This window comes from Nicotiana attenuata, chromosome 10 (genome assembly GCF_001879085.1).
Source record: "Nicotiana attenuata strain UT chromosome 10, NIATTr2, whole genome shotgun sequence".
Classification (NCBI taxonomy): Eukaryota; Viridiplantae; Streptophyta; class Magnoliopsida; order Solanales; family Solanaceae; genus Nicotiana; species Nicotiana attenuata.
In genome coordinates this window covers 2,055,995-2,079,031 of record NC_031998.1, presented here as the reverse complement: position 1 = coordinate 2,079,031, position 23,037 = coordinate 2,055,995, and the positions used below count along the sequence as shown (strand labels likewise).

The 23,037-nt window shown below is 38.6% G+C and overlaps 1 long non-coding RNA gene across 3 annotated transcripts; it reads left to right on the top strand.

Annotated features, from left to right (window-relative positions):
• Positions 1,787-3,686, top strand: LOC109232893. Of its 3 annotated transcripts, none has more exons than XR_002069009.1 (3): positions 1,787-1,959; positions 3,326-3,412; positions 3,484-3,686. It is a non-coding gene; the product is annotated as an uncharacterized LOC109232893 (long non-coding RNA). The 3 variants fall into 3 exon arrangements; XR_002069011.1 differs by lacking the exon at positions 1,787-1,959 and adding an exon at positions 2,369-2,389; XR_002069010.1 differs by lacking the exon at positions 1,787-1,959 and adding an exon at positions 3,145-3,239.

The window sequence follows — 23,037 nt, the reverse complement described above, 5'->3', positions numbered from 1 at the left end:
AGCCTAGTCTTCCGTAGGGGCATTTGTAGGCATGTAAATTTTATTAAAATTAAATCCATGAAATAATTTGGACTATATTTTAAATTCAAGATATATTGGTCCAAATAAATATATGGGCTAATATAATTGAATTAATTATATAAGTCCAATATATATGGATTAAATAAATAAGTCTTAATCCATTGGGCTAGCCCATTTAATTGGGCTAAAGTGATGAGCCCACTTCATTAAGCCCAAGATGTCATCTTCCTAGAGGCCCAGTTTGGTGCCACGTGTCAAATGACGTGGCGCGCCAAGTCAAGCGGAAGAGCCAATAGGACCATGCCACGTGTCAAAATGACAAGTAGGGGTATTCATAAAAACCCGAAAACCCGAACCAAACCGAAAACCAAACCAAACCGACTAAAAAAACCGATACTTTTTGGTTTGGTTTGGTTTTGGTTTTGAATTTTAAAAACCGATCAAATTTGGTTTGGTTTTGGTTTTAATCAGAAAAAAACCAAACCAAACCGACTATAGGAGTAGCTATTTTAAATTTATTATTACACCTATATATATATGTATATTGTTATACAAAGTTTCAAAAAATTTATGGTAAATGTTAATAGTTTGCACTTTTAATATAGTTCTTTACCTTTACATTATAGTTTGATTGATAGTTTTCTTTTGTTTAGTGTAAGAATCCATTTGGTGTTAAAAATAACATATTTTTAATTGAGTCCTTAAATTATTCATCACTATTTGATTCAATTATCATCAATATATCTTGGTAAATAATAGATTTCTCAAAGGGCAATTGATTTGATAGTGTTACATTGAAAATGTGGTCGCCGGAATATGTGTTTGGTAGTGTATGTCTTATATTTAAGAAAAAACCGACAAATAACCGAAAAAATTGAAAAACCGACATAAACTGAATCGAGAAAAAACCGACTTAATTGGTTTGGTTTGGTTCTAATATTTGAAAAACCGACTTACTTGGTTTGGTTTCTTTTTAGGGAAAAACCGATCCAAACCGAACCATGAACACCCCTAATGACAAGGCATGCCAGTCACACTGAAAGGCCAAAGAAATCGCGCCACGTGTGCAAGTGACATGTTCTGGCCAATCAAATGCGGCCATGTCACATTTCAATTTGATTGGTCGGAAAGAGTTTGTTCTTGTCATGACTCCTCCCTTCCACAACTATAAATAGGGGTCTTCATAACCTAGAAAAGACACCAGAAGTTATAACAAGAAGCAAGAAAGAGCTCGTGGATCAAACGGTGCAAATTCCTCCACAAGTTTCAAGCTTCAAGCAATCAAGTTCAAGTTCAACAAATGAAGTTCAAGCTCAAGAACGAAGAACAAATCAAGTTCAAGCTCAAGAACGAAGAACAAATCAAGGTTCAAGGAGTGCGAGTTCAAATCAAAGTTCGTGCTAGTTGAATTCAAGATCATCGTTCGTGGCAACAAACATATATTCAAGATCAAGCTTAAAGGCCCTTGAATTTATTTACAATTGGAAAGAAGAATTAGAAGATTCATAGAGGTTGTAACACTTAAATATTCGAAATAAAATACTACAATTGTTGCGATATTTTTGGTCTTAATTTTATTTTTTTGACGCAAATTTATTATCTACAGCTTCGTCACTAGGCATTTCATGATGTGTCACTAGTGTCAAGCAAACACTCAATTGAGTGGCTTATTGGAGGAAAGCTATGAGTCCACTGGCAGGGAAATGAATTTACCAAATTGTAGACTTCATTTACACAGAAGTTTTATAGTGTGCCACACGCAACTCACATTCAACTCATATTAATTGTGTAGGCCTCACTCTTATCAAAATCTTCACAAATTGCGAGACAAAAAAGTTGTCTCGACTAATGTAGACACAAAATAAAATTTTGCCCCAACAACAGTCTAAGGCTAAAACCCTGTATGAAGTGCAGACACTGAGCTTTGGCAAACTTGAGGTACCCCTTCTCTTTTTTCTCCTACCTAATCTAATAGTTTTTCTGATTTGAAATATGTTTGTGAAGTTAACGACTTTTTCTCAATTATATTTATGGTGTATCGAGGTATTTAGAATTTAGGGTTAGGCGCCATTTGATTGGACTGTTTTAATAGATTTTGGGATTTTTTTCTCACAGAAAAATCACCTTTATTTGGATTTAATGGAATGGGTTTGCAAAATATTTGATTTTTTTCATGATTCTTGATAGTTTTAGGTTTTTTATTTTTTTTATTTTTTTATTTACTTTATATTCATCTGCTTTCTTTGCTTACTTTTTCTTACTTTTTCTGCTCTCTGAGAAAACGACTGAAACTACAAGCCTCTTTCGTAAGAGAAATTTCAGTTCTTGAAACTTGCATTCCAGCATAGAAGAAAGAAATTAAAGAAAGGTAGAGAAACCAAAAGGGTCGCTAAATGCTTGATGAAAGAGAGAAGTTTACTTTTTATCTTATTTTGGTGAAAAAACTAATCTATTTTTCTCTTTTTGTATGTTTGGTGATGAAATGGAACTGGGTTTGTAATGTGGTACCCGGTTTTATTATAACTGGATCATCGAATTTTTCTTTGTGGGGTTTTTTCCTTCTAATAGATGCATTGGGTTTTGGAGTTTTTATCGGTACTATTTTTTTTTCTTTTTTGATGATATCAATGCTGGAAAAAATGCATTGGTGTTATTTGGGTCTGCATTTTTTACAGCTGTGTATTAAATTTTTTCTTTAACTAAGTCTTATGTTTGTCTTTTTTTAAGTTTCTTGTTAATGGGTTTTCTTCTTTTGTTAATGGGTTTTAACTTTCATTTTAAAGTGTAATGTTTTTATTTATCTTTTTGTGACTATGGTTGAGATTGGATAGTGCTTTCTCAGTCCCCCAGTAAATTTTATTAAGGAGTGGTTGTATTAGTATTGTGAAATTCAGAACTTTGAAATTCTTTTTACTGATAAAAAAGAAGTCAAAATTTTGGAATAAATAGATGCCTTTTAAGTTGTGGGGCTTGTTACTTGTTAGTATTTGACACCTTTTAGTCTCTTCTTTATGTTAATTGCAAATGGATGTTGGTGCATGCATTTGTGTATGTATCTGTGATATTTTATATTGATGTTAAAGCCCTTTTCTTTTTGCTATTTTTTAAAGTTGTGGTCTTTTCTTTAGCCGAGCCTCTCTGGCCTTTGCCCTTTCCGGGTCGGGGCAAGGTTGCGAGCATCTTACCCTCCCCAGAACCCACTTGTGGGAATTTACTGGGTTTGTTGTTGTTATTGTTGTTGTTGTTGTTGTTGTTTATATTCATCTGATTAATGGATTTATTTTCACATCTGAATGCAAAGCAGGGAGCTTGTGCTTTACTGAAGCTGAAAATGGGTTGGAAAAGTTATCAGAAACTCATTCATCAGTGGAGAATTCTCAGAGGTGATAATGTAAGCTCATTAATCACTGGTGATAGGGATTTTTCTAATTATTTTTTTTTCGTTTTGTTTCCAATGCTCAGGTCATGATTATCAGAGGAAAAGATAAAGGCGAGACTGGTACCATTAAGTGTGTCATACGTTCCCAAAACCGTGTAATCGTTGAGGGCAAAAACCTGGTTAGCATTTTTCTTGGCACATGCTTTATATCCTTTAAACGTGTCTTGTGGTAACTTACCCTGGTTGTCAAACATATCTTGTCATAATTTAGTTCCTTTTCACCTTTTTTTGTTTTGCACTGTTTCCAAAATCCTGTTTTGATCTGTTTACTTGTTATTATGTATTAAGGGGTCCTATTGTGGAATTGATACTAATGAGTGGGAGAAGATTTAACATCAATTTGAGAATCTTAACTCATAAAGTTCACCTAATTCCAACTTTGAAGTTGCAACTTGCAAACAGATTTCAAGTCTTACAATTGTTTTTGTTTCTCCTCTTCTGTGTCTCCTCATCTATGAGGGTTATTGTAATGTATCCATATTTATCAAAGGAACATATAATGTGATATTCAACCAAACTGAGGAATTACAACTGATTCATGGAACAAAAAAAATGAAAAATAAGAAAAGGGAGGTTCCAGACTGCTATTACAAAATAGCTAATGAAAAGAAAAGACCAAGTTCTAGCTTGCCTAACAACTACACACACTCCTGCTATTTATATCTCCTCCATTTCCTTCAGCACCCTAATATTTTGATGGATTTTCTCAACCCGGATCCCACATCACATATTGGTATTTCCTCATTTTAACAACTGGCCCAAATACCAGCCCAATAGTATAATTGGTAAAGGACATGTTCATAACAATACTCCCACCCTCAATAAGAACCTTAACCTCAAGGTTCGAGCTAGGGAATTTGCCCTCAAGAATTGTCTTTGCTTTATTGGGCATAGGAAATAGATCACTAGAATTCATTTCACTCCAAGGATGCCTCAAAGCACCATCTGCAATAATTTGCCTACAAGGCAAGATTAAGCCTCTTACAATGAAATTCATATCTCCTATGTCTTCCAGATTCAAAGCAAGCTTCTGTCCGTCATTTGTAAAACCAGTAAAGATAGTTTGAAGTATCAAGACTCCAACAGGCTCTTCCCACACAACATTCATTCCCTTAGCCTTGCATACTGTAGTATGAATATAAATGGTTTTCCTTTGATATCTGTTCTGAAGGAGCATTGTAAAACCTTGCATGAAAGCCCATTTCCAAGGTGATGTAGAAGTACTAAAGAAATTTAGCTCTTGTCCATAACTCTGCATATTTTCCTCATTAGTTCCACCACAGCAGCAACTCATCCAATCAACAAGATACTGTTGATCTTCACTCAATTTACACAAAACACAGTAACCCCAACCTGTTGAGCTTGTAGGTAGTAAAAGCAACACACAGAAAATGACACCAAGGAGGAAATTAGGAAGACCCAACTTTCTACTAAACCAGGTGGTATAGACTCCGGAACGGTTGACGAAAATGGGATCATTCATGACAAAGATAAGAAAGAAAGCACTATGGACAACTTGTCTGTGGTAAGGGCTGCCATATCCCATCATGGAACTTGTGGCTCTTGGGATATCTCCTAGAATGTAGTCCACGTCAATAACAATATCGAGCGTTGGTAATGCTTCCAAGAGCAAAGCAGCAAATGATAAAGCTTCTGAGAAGGCAGGGCTAGATATGGCAAGTATGCTCAATGTAGGTTGCAGAGTATTTCTAGCCCTCTTGTTGGACGGTTCAGAATCCCATTTGGATTTCAGGGCAAGCAATGCAGATGAATTAGTCACTCCAAACTTAGCTGCAGTGAAGTGAAAGAAGTCAGTGCTTGATGAGTTTGGATATATCAATTGGCACATGAGGAGACAGATATCACAACCCATAGCTATGGTATAGAAGGACATCACATAAGATACTGTCACCTTTGTGGCCAGATAGGTTGTATTCTCTGTAGCAAACATAGATTCAGGACATGGTACATATCCATAGACACCATCTTCAAAAGAAGTGGTAGCACCCTTAACCTTATGTGCCAACAATTTAAACAAATATGCACCACCACAACTGGGAAAGAGGCCATTGAGCAGCACCAGTTTCAAATAAGTTGCACAAAATCCAACAATAAAAATATTGATCACTATCATAACCTTCTGCAATTGTTCAGCCACAATAGACAAGATAGCTATGCCCAAAGTAAGCTTTCCAGCAGGCAATGTCCACAAGGGCTCTGCATAAGTCAGTAACGAACAAAACTCTTCAAAAAGTTCAGCAACCACAATTATGTCAGCATGACATGAGGTAAAGCACCGAAGTGCAAGAACAATCTCACGACAAATAAAGTGAGGGTGGAAAAGGTTGTCTAGCAGGCAGGATTCTATAGCAGACCAAGCATGACTTAAAGCTTCTCTGCGCTTCCTATGACATAAAACATGTATTAAGGGGTGTACATCTCCCAGAAGTTGGAGCACGGGTTTTGGTGCTTCTAGTCCTCGTGAACTGCGGTCTGTATGAGTTATCAACAGATGAATCTCAGATTCAGATTGAAGAAAAAATAAACTGAGGATTCGAGAGGCATATCTTGCTTTGTCTTCAACTAGCAATTTGGGAAGCCCTCCGCCATCAGCAACAAACAAGTTAGTTAATATGTTGTGGTCATCGTCATGATCAAAATCAGAAAGTACACATGAAGGACCACCATCTAGTAACATCCAAACAAAACTATCCAGAATTCTGTAAGATGCACAAGAATTTGTAGGATTAGCACTGTTTTGACCACCCATGTCAATTCCCCTTGGATCAGCCTTATATCCCTGCCCACTATCGAACCAATTGTCCACACAACAACAAATAGCAAACATATAGTAATGGTTCAAGCAGATAGCAGTATGCCCAACAAGTATTCGAGCAATGTGCAACTTCTTACTTGGAAACTCAATTTGGCTGCATTGTCGGATATCAAAGGAATCACTTACTTGACCAGTATCTACCCACTTGCAATTGGGTAGTCCAAAATCAGCTGGAAATGAAGCAATAGCTCTATTATAATCATAAAATATTACAGATATTACCCAATCCAATAGTGTATCGAAAACCACACAGCCAAACTCCATGTCAAGCTCCTGTATAAATTCGCTGACCCATAATTTTCCTGCAACTTTGCTCATGCAAATAGCAGTATGGCCAGCACACACTCCTATTGCACTGTTCGCGATAGTCTCAATACTACCCCAAGGCGACTTGGTGTCAATTCGTCGGAAGCTTTCAACAAATACCTTGTCCGTAGGGCTTGAGTTTCCATTTTTCCTCTCATATTTAACCATAGGGGTAAGGATATTGGCAGCGGATAACTCATGGAGGAACATCTTGGAATGGTCACACGGTTGGGACATTGTGTCTAACAGCTGGCCTACAGTAGGCAGCATGGATTTTGCTCCCAATGCCATTGTTGACAGTGGTGTAATACATGAAAGATTCAACTGAAGACTATTATCAAACACAATTTCTATACTGTCAAACACACGTCCAGCTACTGAACCAGGATCAAATGGAAAATGAAGTAACATATATTGAGCAGCCACCTTTTCAGAGATTAGACTATATGGAAACGCTCCACTATGGTCAGGCATTTCATCGAACAGTGAGGAAGCAACTCCAGATTTCTCAAGGTCTGAGAAAATAGGGGCAACGGACAGAGATTCGTGCCGCTCAATTTCTGGCTTTGTGTCCCAAGTAACAATCGCAAGTGGCTGCGAATTGAAATTTGTCGTCACGAAATCTTCTTCCTCTATTTTGTCATTGTCCGAACCAGAGTTCAACTCAGAGGAAATGACGACGGCATCCGAAATATTTACAGATTCAACAGACAAAATGACAGCAGCAGTAGAGTGCTCAAACTCTAATAGGCTGGGATTTTGTTTGGTTAACACCTTGGAGAGGCTGTGAGGCATTTCGTCGAATACCAGGGTTGCAGTCATGTCTGAATTGATATGTACTGAAATTGGAACAGCCATATTAGTCTCCTCATCGATCATTTCAGCAAATATAATAGAGTCGCAACTCATGTCTTGCAGTAGTGATTTATCTGGAGTTGGAGGTGGAAAAGTGAGGCACGGGGGCGGAAGTGGAGTCAGAAAAAATGGTTGTTGAAATGGGCATGGAGGTGGAAAAGAAGCCACCCAGTTGGTAGAGGAGTGACAACGAGAGCACCAATGTAATGTATCCATATTTATCAAAGGAACATATAATGTGATATTCAACCAAACTGAGGAATTACAACTGATTCATGGAACAAAAAAAATGAAAAATAAGAAAAGGGAGGTTCCAGACTGCTATTACAAAATAGCTAATGAAAAGAAAAGACCAAGTTCTAGCTTGCCTAACAACTACACACACTCCTGCTATTTATATCTCCTCCATTTCCTTCAGCACCCTAATATTTTGATGGATTTTCTCAACCCGGATCCCACATCACATATTGGTATTTCCTCATTTTAACAACTGGCCCAAATACCAGCCCAATAGTATAATTGGTAAAGGACCTGTTCATAACAGTTATGCTTATCTTTGGTTATATTCTTTCAATGCAAGGGTTATGCAAGAGGTTTTTCAATGCTTATGCTTATCTTCGAGTTATTTTATTCCATGTAAATGAAATGTGGAACCATAAACTAAAATCGAATATTTTTTGGATTCTTTATTTTATTTTTTAATTTTATTAAGTTCAACTAATTTCATTTATATAGAACAGCGTATATATCTAATAAATAATCCAGATGTGAAAAATTGTCCTTGAAAATATTGAATGAATTGATCTTTAATTTTGAGATTTTAAAAAAAATTGCCTTCGGAAGAAGATATTAATGGTTAGATAAAATGGAAAGAGATTGTCTCTCAAGTTTGAAGACATTTCTATCTAATCTTGCACAATCTTCAGAAATACAAAACTACAATGAAAATTTATGATGCTCTTAATTTCCTTTTTGTCTTTTGTTGGTATAATGATTAAAATATTACTTAGATCACCTATTCATGTTCCATTCCCCCACCATGAGTACCTGATTTAGCTTAGTATTTCAGAAGCCTGAGAACCTGGTTGTTTTGGCTTGAATCGAGGATTTTGACAGTTTGACGTTTGGGTCATCTAAAGCTTCACTGGTTGTCTTCTGGGAACAATTTAACATCATGAGCTTCTTAGTAAGTTTGCAGTATAAAATGGCTATCTCAAAAATAAAGTCCATGCTTAATGATCAAAAAAATAGTGGAAGAGGCTAGTTTAGTATGTTTGGTCGCTCGCACAATGTAAAAAGGACTAAGGAGGATCCTATCCTAAAGTAGAAGGAGGCGAAGTAGGAGCTATAATTGATTGTTGAGTCCTAAGTGTTGTATAGCATCTACTTTAGTTTATGAATACATCTACACTGTCAGGATATTCAAATTTAAGTATGTGCCATATTTTATGGTGGAGCCATCATAACCATGTTTGTCTGACGTTCGGACATATGCTTAAAATGGAGGGGTTGTGTATTTAGAACTGAGGACTTATATGATGAACTAGAAAGTTTGTTGTTAGAGTTTCCTTTGTGTAGCCTTTCCAAATCTTGGCTCTTACATGAATGTTTTCTTTCTAATAGTTGTGGTCCAATATATGGTGTCTTGTGAATTTTACATAGAAAATTGATAAGTTGTTCTGACAATTGTTTTTTTATGGTATGATGTTGTTTGCAACTTAAAAAAATAAAATATTCCTACTTTTAAAGCAAAAGGCATGTTGCAATTTGAAGGTACAGCTCACTATGCATGAAGATTACTAGATTTATAGCCTTAATGAAAATATTGAAAAGAAAAGTGATGTTTTGATGCTATAAAGTCTAATGCAAATGAGCTATTTCCTTCTAAAACAATGTCTAATGCAGCTGAGCTGTCTGAATTTTCTGCATAATAATAATAGTTCTACATATAGAAACCTTGAGCAAACACTAAACAGTAGACGGTTTGTGAATATAATAATAAGTAAAGTAATGGGTAAAGAAAAAAGGATTAATTTTAGTAGATGTAGCAATTCCTAGCAAGAAAAGCTTTAAATTGAAAAGCTCATACTGGATTGAGAAGGATCTTGAGGAGTTAACAGTCCTACATGATCCTAACAGACTTGATGTGACTTTCATGACGCTGCTCTAGTATGCCACGAGTTCACGTTACCTCTGAATTTGGATTATTTCTGTCTGGGTTCAAGTTGTGATAGTATCATCCTTTGTTGTGCTTTCTTTTGCATTAAGTTTTAGTGGTGGTGTTGGAGAATGTGTGTAAACTGAAGAATGTTTAGGTTCTAATTTCCCAATGATATACGACTGTAATATGAGAACATAGAAATAATTTCAATGTAGTAAATCCTCATTGGTGACCGTAATATAAAGAATATGAGATCGACTGATTACATCTTTCACTACTAGAAATCCGGTAAAAAGCGATCAAAGTTGGTCGCTTATAGGCCTAAAAGCGACCAAAAAGCGACCAAACATGCCTGGTCGCAATATAGCTGGTCCCTTTATTTTAGGGACCAAAGTTGGTCGCTAATTAGCGACCAACTTTGGTCTCTAAGGTATAGGACCAAATATTCTGGGTAAAGACTATAGCGACCAACTTTGGTCGCTTTATTATTTTAATAATATAATTTTGGCGACCAAAGTTGGTCTCTAAATGTAAAATACGTTATTTATTATTAATCATGAAAAAGCGACCAACTTTGGTCTCTAATCCAAATATTATATTTTAAAATCTGAAAAATATAGACCAAGGTTGGTCGCTTTTTTATTAATTTTTTTAATTTTTTTTTTAAAAAGTAAGCGACCAACTTTGGTCGCTAATTTAAGAATTTAATTTTTTTTAAAATAAGCGACCAAAGTTGGTCGCTGTATTTCCAGAATTCTTTTTTTAATGGAATAGAGACCAAAGTTGGTCGCTTTTTGAGAATTCTGGGTAAAAAGCGACCAACTTTGGTCGCTATTGCCCAGAAAATTATTTTTTTAATAGAAAAGCGACCAAAAAGAGACCAAAGTTGGTCGTTTTTCTAGGTATTATTTTGGCAGAAACTGCCTGTTTTGGCAGCTACACCACCTGGCAGTCATATCAAATCCCTATTACAAGCAACAACAACAACAATACCAACAACAATACCAACAACAACACAACAACAACAACAACACAAAACCAATATTAAAACCAACAAAGTTTAAAGTTCAATAAAACTACCACATTAAGCGAACCAAACTAAGTTAACTCTTATTACAAGCCCATTCGGAAACCGATTCTATTTGTCTAGTTCAAAGTGTATAAAAGTCAATGAGTGTTGTCTAATAAAGTCATCAATCCCTTCTACAAAATCCTCCCGCAATCCTAAATTTCAATTCATATCCACAAAAGTCCAATTCATATCCTAAAGGCTCAATTCATATCCTAAAAGTTTAATTCATACACAAAAATTTCATTTCATATCCTAAAGGTTCAATTCATATCCTAAAAGTTCAATTCATATACAAAAATTTCAATTCATATCCTAAAGGTTCAACTCATACCCACAAAAGTTCAATTCATATCCTAAAATTTCAATTTATAAACTAAAATTTCAATACATAAACTAAAAGTCCAATTCATATCCTAAAGGTTCAATTCATATCCACAAAAGTTCAATTCATATCCAAAAATTTCAATTTATAAACTAAAAGTCCAATTCAAATCCTAAAGGTTCAATTCATATCCTAAAGGTTCATCTCATATCCACAAAAGTTCAATACATATCCTAAAATTTCAATTTATAAACTAAAATTTCAATATATAAACTAAAAGTCCAATGCATATCCTAAAGGCTCAATTCATATCCTAAAAGTTCAATTCATACACAAAAATTTCAATTCATATCCTAAAGGTTCAACTCATATCCACAAAAGTTAAATTCATATCTGATGATAGGCTATAATTACGTATTTTAGTCGATTATTACACTCTAATTTACTACACTTTAATTGAGTTTGATCTTTAATCGCTAGTGTTTTGCACTAATTGTATGTTTTATGCCTTGTAGGAGTGATTCCGAGCTATATAGATGTTATGGAATGAATTCAAGTGATTTGGAGCTTTAAAGTTTGAGTAAAAGTTCAAGGAATTAAGCCGGGATTGTGTCTGGGGGTCAACGGATGATAGTTAAAGCGAACGAAGACTCCAGTAGGCAGATTGCGTACTGTCTAGTAAAATAGACATAACTTTTTGCCCAGAACTCTATTTTGTCTCCACAATATATGGTTGGAAAACTAACTCAAAGGGCTACAACTTTCATGTTTTACGTTTTCCCAAATTTGGAACGGAACAGGGTGAAAATGCCCAGATGCGCGGCCGCGCTAGTTTTAGCGCGCCCAGAAACAGAAAGTCAGCCAACTAGCGCGGCCAGATGCGCGTCCAGGTGCGCGGCTGCGCTAGTTAAGCCCGGGAAAAGTGTCCTTTTTCACATTGGAGAAGGTATAATTGTTTGGGCCCAACCCTACTTGGTATATATACATAGGAGAACGTTTTTGAGAGCAATTTTTGACCAAGGAAGAGCACAGAGCCGCCGTGGAAGCCCGGTTTCATCTTTTCTTCCACCAACTTAGTCTTTTTATGTTTCTTTGTATGATTTGTTGTTTTGCTACCATGTCTATGTGGAGCTAAACTTCACGTTCTAGGGTTGTGGTTCTTTCATGACTATTGTTATTCGGATATTGATTTTGATTTCTTGATTTATCATATTGGTTTATTTGTTCAATCTTGCACTTAATTATTTGATTGCTTGATCACCAATTGGATACTATCTACGAATCTAGAGTTGAACTCGAAAGTGGGAATTCTAGATTGCATATAGGATTGAGTAGAGTAAGTTCTTGAACCCGGGCATCGGGGAACAGATTCGCGGTTAGGATAGACATATACCTAATTGTCTTGCTTGGTTGATTTACGGGAATTATAAATGCGTTCTTGTTGATTCTAATTCCATAGACATATAGGAGTTAGGTTAGCTTGAATAGGCGAGTAAGAACTCGATAGATTCTTATGAGCAATATTAACCCTGTCAACCAATAAACCGAATAAATTAATTAGTCAATTCAATTGAAGAATACAAAAGGATTGTTAGATAGCCTATAATCCTAGATCGTTTTTATTACATTGATATCATAAAAATCTGCTCTTTCTCTGTCCAAAGTTCATTATTTGTTTTTGTTTATTTTAATTGGTTTAGAATCAAATATTTCTAGGTTTAATTCTTGTTTAGATAATTAGGATAGTCTAATTTAGTTAATAGTTAATCACAAGTCCTCGTGGGATCGACATCCGACTTTTAGTCACTTTATTACTTGACGACCGCGTATACTTGCGTGTGCGTTTGGCTGCAACAAGTTTTTGGCGCCGTTGCCGGGGACTTAGAAATTAACTATTCTACTAGATTGGATTTTTACTTTTTGCCTATTCAAGTTTTTATTATTTTATTTTTAACTTAGTTTAATATTTTATTATCTTTGTTGACATGGCATCTTGGAATGAGAATTGGTCAAATATTGGTTATTCTTATTATAGTGATCCTTGTCCATATTGTGGTGGACCACACTTGTGGCAAAATTGTGCATCTCAATTTGATGTGTGGAATTTTTGTAATATGTGTGGTAGTCAAGGTGGCCATTGGGATGGTTGTCCTAATTCTTATTATCCTTCTCAGAGTTCTTATTATAATGTTTCTAATAATGTTTATGAGTTTGATAGGAGCAAGGAAGTGGAGGATATGGAAAGCATGGCTCATATTATGGACATGATGAGGCAAGTAGTCGAGCTACAAGATGAAAATCGAAAGGCTGCACAAAGAATTAGTGCAGCAATCATCAGAATGAAGGCCGAGGCGGAGGAAGTGGCTGAAGAGAGCGAGCTCCCACCAGAAAATAATTTTGAAGAAGCAGATATAATGAGCCAATCTTGGCTAGAGGAACAAGCTCAACTTATAAAATCTCATGAGTTTCTCCGTCATGGTCATTCAAATATGACAGAACAACTAATAGAAGCAAGAACTGAGCTCAGGCAAGAGATAGACCAATTTGGCTCAGATATCCATGACTTGCATGCTCAATTGAATAAAAAGGTTGAGGTGTCTGATGCCCTACAACCAATTTTTGTGGATATTGGCCAGCTTGTGGAGCAGAAAGAGGAACTTCAACTATTCGACCAAAATATTATTAATGATGCCAAGGTTGACAAAGAGTGCGAAATTGAGGATGTCAAAAATAATACAATTTTGGAGTTAGAGCGTATTGGACCTCATTCTAAACACTTTTCAACATTATGTTTGGTTGGTGACATGGGAATTGATCCATTCGAGCATATAGAGGAGTCAATAGATGAGGAACAAAGTGTTTATATTCTGAAATTTGCCACACCAAGGAGACAAAACGACATTCCTCACTTAAAGACCAAGAAGTGCAAGATGCGATACCTACTACTTGGGTTCTTTATTTTTACACCACCGCCCCATGAACGTGACAGAAAATTTGATGCAAAATTGGGGGCGCAATTTATATCCTCAAAGTGGAAGGAAAAGTGATGAAAGTGTTGGCATCGTGCTGCGACGTTAAATCAAGCTTTTGTTGGGAGGCAACCCAATTCTATTTTTTTTCCTTTTGTTTATTTTATTGTGTTAATTTTTTTTGTAGTATTATTTTGTGTTTTGTAGGAGTACGAGCATGGAATCAAAGCCAATAGCCATGTGCTAAAGCGAGCAGGTGGTTGAAACTAAGTGTGAGGTACCCACACAAGGGATCATACCTGGGAGAATTCTGAGTATCCCGTGAACTGCTAATTCTTCGGCCTTTGGCCTACCAGGGAGTTTCTTTTACCCTCTTGTTATGTTCAGTGTGCATTGAGGACATTGCACAATTTTAAGTGTGGAGTGAGGAGATTGTTTGGGTGATTTTCTGTGCTATCTTAGCTTAGTTATAGTACTCGTTCTTAGTGTAGTAATTAAATAAAAAAATTAAAAAAAACGAAAAAATTGAAAGATTTTGACTTTTCCCGACGATGGATATCCTAGACAGTTTTCTTGAGGGATTAAAGTCTAAACAAAAAATCCAAAAATATGTCTTTTATTTTCTTTAGGTAGCAATAATCCCCTGTGATTTTTCTTTGTGAAACGGTTCTTTTCCATGGGATGTAGTTTGAACTGGGTAGTAGTATTTTTTTATATTTTTAGAGTAGATTAGAATTTAGGGAATAAATGGAGGAAGAATGATGAACCTAGGCGCCCTTGACTTGTTTGATAGTAGCATATTTAGGCTTTGGCATGTATAGTATCTTCCCTATGATTTGAAATTATTGATGATGCCTTATATGTTGGATAGCATGTCTTGTGATGCCTATGTCTCGTTTTCTTGACTTATGTTCACTTTGTGCTCATGCTTAATATCTCGCGGCTCCGTGAATATTTGCATTTGTTTGAAAGTCGGAATGAGACCGTTCTTAGTGAGTCATGTGCTATGTGTGGTGAGGTTTTTGTATAGTCTATGTATTGTACTTGTGTTTAGAACTTGCCCGGTATGTGAGTTGAAGCGAAATTTTAGGTGATGTTCGGTTTCAAAAGTGACTTTAGGCTTTCTTTGATTTTTTTGAGCTTTATTGCTTATCACAAATAAAATCTATCCCTAGTTAGCCCTTTTGAGCCAATAGACTTTTATTTGGCACCCACATTACAAGCCTATACCATTTTTATTCTTAATTGACATTGTTTTGATCCCTTTTCCTCTTAAAGCACTTTAATTGTGAGATGAGCGCTAAAAGAAGTAAGAAGGAACTAAGTGTGGGGTGACTTTTGAGTGGAACCAATAAAAGGAAGAAAGGTGCACTTGTTTTGTAAAATAATACACCATTAGCAGAAATTGAAAAAAAAAGAATAATCTGAAGGAAAAAAAATAATAGAGATGAATACATTGTTATCTTGTTCCTGCTAGTGGGTATGAATTAATGTAGTGCTTAAAGAAAGAGGGAACATTGTTGGGAGTGATTTTAGTTGTGAAATTGAAGTTGGGATTGAAGAATTTGCGCTTAAAGTTGATTATGTGGTGTGTTAAAGTGCTTAGGAGGGTTAGTCACTATTCCTAAATATATCCTACCCGTCCCTTAGCCCACATTACAACCATGAAAAAGTCCTAATTGATTTTAGATCGAGTGAGCCTACATTAGTAGAGATTTACATTATGGGCAAGCCTATGGTACCATTACAAGCATGTGACTTCTTTTGTGAGGGTGAGCGATATTTTCTTTGATATATATGAGTCCTTAAAATATATTTGATCATGAGATTCGAATGTGTGGATTCAACTTACTCTCTTGCCTTGGTGTGAGAGCACATGGTTTCACGAAGGATAGGTAACATTATTAGACTTCTCTAGGATGTTGGGTGTTCAAGCCATGAGTGCATTGTGACATTGAGTCGGTTTTTGAGGTTAGGATTGTTGTGAGCATATTGTCTTTGTTTGAATATTTTTGAAGAATGACATAAGTAAAGGGAAGTGTATAATGATTGCATATGCTAGAGTTTAATTGTTATCAACCATAATCATTGGTGTAGTGTGCTTCAAATATGTTAAGTGCTCATAGTTAGAGTAAATTTTTGGTTGACTCGAGGACGAGCAACGTTTAAGTGTGGGGTGTTGATGATAGGCTATAATTACGTATTTTAGTCGATTATTACACTCTAATTTACTGCACTTTAGTTGAGTTTGCGCTTTAATCGCTAGTGTTTTGCACTAATTGTGTGTTTTATGCCTTATAGGTGTGATTCCGAGCTATATAGATGTTATGCAATGAACTTAAGTGATTTTAAGCTTTGAAGTCTGAGTAAAAGTTCAAGGAATTAAGCCAGGATCGTGTTTGGAGGTCAACGGATGATAGTTAGAGCGAAGGAAGACTCCAGTAGGCAGATTGCGCACTGTCTAGTAAAATAGATATAACTTTTCGCTCTGAACTCTATTTTGGCTCCACAATATATGGTTGGAAAGCTAACTCAAAGGGCTACAACTTTCATGTTATACGTTGTTCCAAATTTGGAACGGAACAGGGTGAAAAATGCCCAGATGTCCGGCCGCGCTAGTTTTAGCGCGCCCAGAAACAGAACACTTGTCAACTACCGCGCCCAGATGCGCGTCCAGGTGCGCGGCCGCACTAGTTAAGCCCGGGAAAAGTGTCCTTTTTCACATTGGAGAAGGTATAATTGTTTGGACCCAACCCTACTTGGTATATATACATAGGAGAACGCTTTTTAGAGCAATTTTTGACCAAGGAAGAGCACAGAGCCGCCGTGGAGGCCGGGTTTCATCTTTTCTTCCAGCAACTTAGTCTTTTTATGTTTCTTTGTATGATTTGTTGTTTTGCTACCATATCTATGTGGAGCTAAACTTCACGTTCTAGGGTTGTTGATCTTTCATGACTATTGTTATTCGGATATTGATTTTGATTTCTTGATTTATCATATTGGTTTATTTATTCAATCTTGCACTTAATTATTTGATTGCTTGATCACCAATTGAATACTATCTACGAATCTAGAGTTGAACTCGAAAGTGGGAATTCTAGATTGCATATAGGATTGAGTAGAGCAAGTTCTTGAACCTGGGCCTCGGGGAACGGATTCGCGGTTAGGATAGACATATACCTAATTGCCTTGCTTGGTTAATTTACAGGAATTATAAATGCGTTCTTGTTGATTCTAATTCCATAGACATATAGGCGTTAGGTTAGCTTGAATAGGCGAGTAAGAACTCGACAGATTCTTATGAGCAATATTAACCTTGTCAACCAATAAACTAGATAAATTAGTTAGTCAATTCAATTGAAGAATACAATAGGAATGTTAGATAGCCCATAACCCTAGATCGTTTTCATTACATTGATATCATAAAAATCTGCTCTTTCTCTGTTTAAAGTTCATTATTTATATTTCATTATTTAATTAGTATAGAATCAAATACTTCTAGGTTTAATTCTTGTTTAGATAATTAGGATAGTCTAATTTAGTTAATAGTTAATCACAAGTCCTCGTGGGATCGACATCCGACTCATTACTTTATTACTTGACGATCATGTGCACTTGCGTGAGTGCGTTTGGCCGCAACAATACATCATATTATTGTTCCGGGTTAGTTATCATGGCATGGTGAGCCCGTGGTGAGACTAGAGAGATTGATGACTGAGTGAGGCCGAGAACCTGATTATGAGTGATAGTTATGGAATCGGGCTGCACCCCGCAGCGGTTATATTGATGTTATGATAGCGCTTGGGCTAAATGAGCCCTTCCGGAGTCTGTAACACAACCCCAGTGAGCGCAATTGATATTATTAAGGGATGGATCTTCCCTGGACATGGATCTTGTCCGAAGTACTTGATACTTGGAGTTGGATCTTTTCTATCGGGTTGGATTGCGCTTTTCCTTGGTACTGAGTGACTGTTGTCAGTGATGTAAATATATATTATGGGATGGATCTTCCCTGGGCCGTATGAGCCACATAGAGTACCGAGTGGTTGAGTATTTGAGAGTGTGAGAACATGAGGCTGACAACGTGGTGCATCACATACAGCATGTGCATTGGCATGTAGAGGTAGTAGAGAATATTCTTTACACTATTCGCATCTGCTCTACTTTACTGTTTTGAACAGCATATTAAATTGAAAGCATGCCTACAATTCTGCATAGTTATTTCTATTGTTATCTGTAACGGTTAAGTTCGTCACTACCCTTCAGTCTAAAGTTTAGACTCGTTACTTACTGAGTTGGTGTACTCACGTTCTCCCTGGAGGGTCAAGCTGCTAGTTACATTTGGAAACTATTTGGAAATGCTCTTGGAATTTAGACTCCTGCCGCCCGCACACCCGAGCAGGTACTGTAGGGACTCCAGACACCGGGGGGGCCACTAGCCCAGCCGGTTGCAGCTGCTCAGGATTATGTGGTTCCTGTCATTCCTGATGATTAGCATCGTAGATTGGAGAGGTTTGGGAGACTCCAGCCTCTATCATTCAGCGGTGCAGAGGGAGAGGATGCCTAGGGTTTCTTAGATAGATGTCAGTGGGGTCTCGTTTGGGTAGCGCCACTTACATGGCAGGAGTTCTCCGTTTTCTTCTTGGAGTAGTATGTGTTGCAGTCTCGCAGAAAGGAGCTGCGCAGACAGTTTGAGCAGCTGCGTTGGGAGGATATGACTATGACGCAGTACGAGATGAGATTTTCTGAGTTGGCCTGTCATGCTGTTTGGTTGGTTCCCACAGACACAGAGAGGATCGAGAGGGTTTGATGGCTTCGCGTATCAGCTGCGGATACTGATGACTAGAGAGAGGGTGTCTGGTGCTACTTTTTAGGAGGTTGTTAACATTGTTCGGGAGATAGAGTCTGTTCGCCACCAGGAGTAGGTTCAGAGGGAGGTCAAGAGGCCTCGTGGATCAGGTAGTATTGGTGGTGTTCCTTCTGGAGGTCAGTTTCACCACGGCAGGGGTCATCCCTACAGGCATGCTCAGACGGCTCGTCCTATTCATCGTGATGCATCATTTAGCCATGGTTCTCACAGTTCTCAGCAGGGTCACTCATATCTCTGTGCTCTCCCAGCTTAGAGTTTGACTCATGCACCATCATCTCAGGGTTCCTCTATGTCGAGTCCTTCTAGCGGCTATCCCGGTGCTTGGGGCTCCCTTCAGTCCCCACTGCCATTTACAGGGAGAGGTTGCTTTGAGTGTTGAGATTTGGGTCATATCAAGATGAAATGTCCCCGCCTTACGGGAGGTTCATCTCAGCAGAGGAGTCGGCCTTCAACTTTTGCACCAGTTACTTCACCATCCGCCCAGCCAGCTCGAGGTGGAGCTCAGTCAGCTAGGGGTCTCCCTAGAGGTAGAGGCCGATCAGTTGGCGGTCAGGCCCGTTTATATGCACTCCCTGCCAGACCAGATGTTATTGCTTCAGACACAGTGATCACAGGTATTGTCTCAGTATGTCACCGAGATGCTTCTGTATTATTTGACCCTGGTTCCACCTATTCATATATATTATCGTATTTTGCCGATTATCTGGATATGCCCTGAGTCTTTAGTTTCATTTGTTCATGTATCTACTCCGGTGGGCGATACTATTATTGCGGACCGTATGCATAGGTCGTGTGTAGTGACTATTGGGGGATTGGAGACTAGAGTTGATCTTCTACTGCTTAGTATGGTTTATTTTGACGATATTGGGTATGGATTGGTTGTCTCCATGTCATGCTAGTTTGGACTATCACTCGAAGACAGTGACGCTGGCGATGCCGGGGTTGCCATGGATTGAGTGGCGAGGTTCTTTAGATTATGTCCCCAGTAGAGTGATTTCATACTTGAAGGCTCGGTAGATGGTTGGGAAGGGTTGTTTATATTATTTGGCTTTTGTGAGGGATGTTGGTGCTGAGACCCCTGCTATTGATTCTGTTCCGGTGGTGCGAGATTTTCCGGATGTGTTTCCTTTAGACCTGCCGGGCATGCCACCGGATCGGGATATTGACTTCGGTATTGATTGGGTGCCGAGCACTTAGCCCATTTCTATTTCATCGTATCGTATGGCACCGGCTGAGTTGAAGGAATTGAAGGATCAGCTTCAGGAACTCCTTGATAAGGGGTTTATTTGGCCTAGTGTGTAACCTTGGGGTGCACCGGTTCTATTTCTGAAGAAGAAGGATGGCACTATGAGAATTTGCATTGATTACAGGTAGTTGAACAAAGTCACAATCAAGAACAAGTATGCTTTGCCTCGTATTGATGATCTATTTGACCAGCTTCAGGGAGCGAGGGTGTTCTCCAAGATTGATTTGAGGTCAGGGTATCACCAATTGAAGATTAGGGACTCGGACATTCTTAAGACAGCTTTTAGGACCGTTATGGTCATTATGAGTACCTCGTGATGTCGTTTGGGCTGACCGATGCCCCAGCCGCGTTCATGCATTTGCTGAACAGCGTGTTCCGGCCTTATCTCGACTCGTTCGTTATTGTGTTCATTGATGATATCCTGGTATACTCTCGTAGCCAGGAGGAGCACACCCAATATTTGAGGGTTGTATTGCAGCGGTTGAGGGAAGAGAAACTTTATGCTATGTTCTCCAAGTGTGAGTTTGGCTCAGTTCAGTGGCGTTCTTGGGGCACGTGGTGTCCGGTGAGGGTATTCAGGTGGACCCAAAGAAGATAGAGGCGGTTCAGAGTTGGCCCAGATCGTCCTCAGCTATAAAGATTCGAAGCTTTCTTGGTTTGGCTGGTTATTACCGTTGGTTCGTGCAGGGTTTCTCGTTTATTGCATAGCTCTAGACCAGATTGACCCAGAAGGGTGCTCCTTTCAGGTTGTCGGATGAGTGTGAGGCGAGCTTTCAGAAGCTCAAGACTGCCTTGACCACAGCTCCAGTTCTAGTTCTACCATCAGCTTTTGGTTCCTATATAGTATATTGTGATGCTTCTCGGATCGGTATTAGGTATGTTTGATGCAGGAGGGTAATTGCTTATGCTTCGCGCCAGCTGAAGCCCCATGAGAAGAACTACCCTGTTCATGATTTTGAGTTGGTTGCCATTGTTCATGTGTTGAAGATTTGGAGGCACTATCTCTATGATGTTTCATGTGAGGTGTTTACTGATCATCGTAGCCTCCAGCACTTGTTCAAGCAGAAGTATCTCAATTTGAGGCAGTGGAGGTGGTTGGAGCTACTAATGGACTATGATATTACTATTCTGTATTATCCGGGAAATGCCAATGTGGTGGTCGATGCCTTGAGTAGGAAGGTAGTGAGTATGGACAGTCTTGCATTTATTCCTGTTGGGGAGAGACCTCTTGCAGTTGATGTTCAGGCTTTAGCCAACCTGCTCGTGAGGTTGGATATTTTGGAGCACAGTCGGGTCCTAGCTTGTGTGGTTTCTCAATCTTCATTATTTGATCGCATCAGAGAGCTCTAGTATGATGACCCCCATTTGCTTGTCCTCAAGGACAGAGTTCATCATGGTGATGCCAGATATATGACTATTGGAGACGATGGGGTGTTGAGATGTAGGCCAGATATGTGTGCCCAATGTAGATGGGCTACGGGAGTTGATTCTTGAAGAGGCCCACAGCTCGAGGTATTCCATCCATCCGGGTGCTGCGAAGATGTACTAGGATTTGAGACAGCACTACTGGTGGAGGAGAATGAAGAAGGATATAGTTGGATTTGTAGCTCGGTGTTTAACTTCCAGCAGGTAAAATATGAGCATCAGAGACCGGGTGGCTTGCTTCAGAAGATAGAGATTCCAGAGTGGAAGTGGGAGCAGATTACCATGGATTTCGTAGTTGGGCTCCCACGAACTTCGAGGAAGTTCGCTGCTATTTGGGTGATTGTGGATCGGCTGACCAAGTGAGCACACTTCATTCTTATGAGTACTACCTATTCATTAGACCGCTGGCTGAGACTTACATTATAGAGATTGTTCGCCTGCACGGTGTGCCAGTTTCTATCATTTTAGATAGAGGCATGCAGTTTACATCGTAGTTTTGGAGAGTTGGGCACTGAGGTTGAGTTGAACACAACATTTCACCCTCAGACGGACAGACAGTCCGAGGCGCACTATTCAGATATTAGAGGACATGTTGCATGCTTGTGTCATTGATTTTTGTTGTTCATGGGACTAGTTTGTGCCACTCACAGAGTTTTCTTACAACAATAGTTATCAGTCAAGTATTCAGATGGCTCTATATGAGGCTTTATATGGGAGGCGGTGTAGATCCCCGGTAGGTTGGTTTGAGCCGTGTGAGGCTAGGCTTTTGGGTACAGACTTGGTTCAAGATGCATTAGACAAGGTGAAATTGATCCAGGAGCGGCTTCGCACGGCGCAATCGAGACAAAAAAGTTATGCTGACAGGAAGGTTCGTGATGTGTTTTACATGGTCGAGGAGAAGGTTCTGCCGAAGGTTTCACCCATGAAGGGTGTTATGAGATTTAGGAAGAAGGGCAAGTTGAGCCCTCGGTTCATTGGGCCTTTTGAGGTACTTTAGAGGATTGAGGAGGTGGCTTACAAGCTTGCCTTGACACCTAGCTTGTCGAGTGTGCATCTAGTATTTCATGTTTCTATGCTTCGGAAGTATATCGGTGATCCATCTCATATTTTTGATTTCAGCACGGTTTAGTTGGATGGTGATTTGACATATGATGTGGAGCCGGTGGCTATTTTGTAGCGGCAGGTTCGAAAGTTGAGGTCAAAGGATATAGCTTCAGTGAAAGGGCAGTGGAGAGGTCAGCCCGTGGAGGAGGCCACTTGGGAGACCGAGAGGGAGATGCGGAGCAGATATCCACACCTATTTGAGCCTCCAAGTATGTTTCTAGACCCGCCCGAGGACGAACGTTTGTATAAGAGGGAGAGGATGTAACGATCTGACCGGTCGTTTCGAGAGTTATAGCCCCGTTTCCCCATTTCCTGCTTCTTTTGTGTTTTATAGCTATATTATGATATACCGGGTTAGTTGGTTCGGGTCCAGAGTGGATTTGGAGGGAATTGAGACACTTAGTCTCTTAA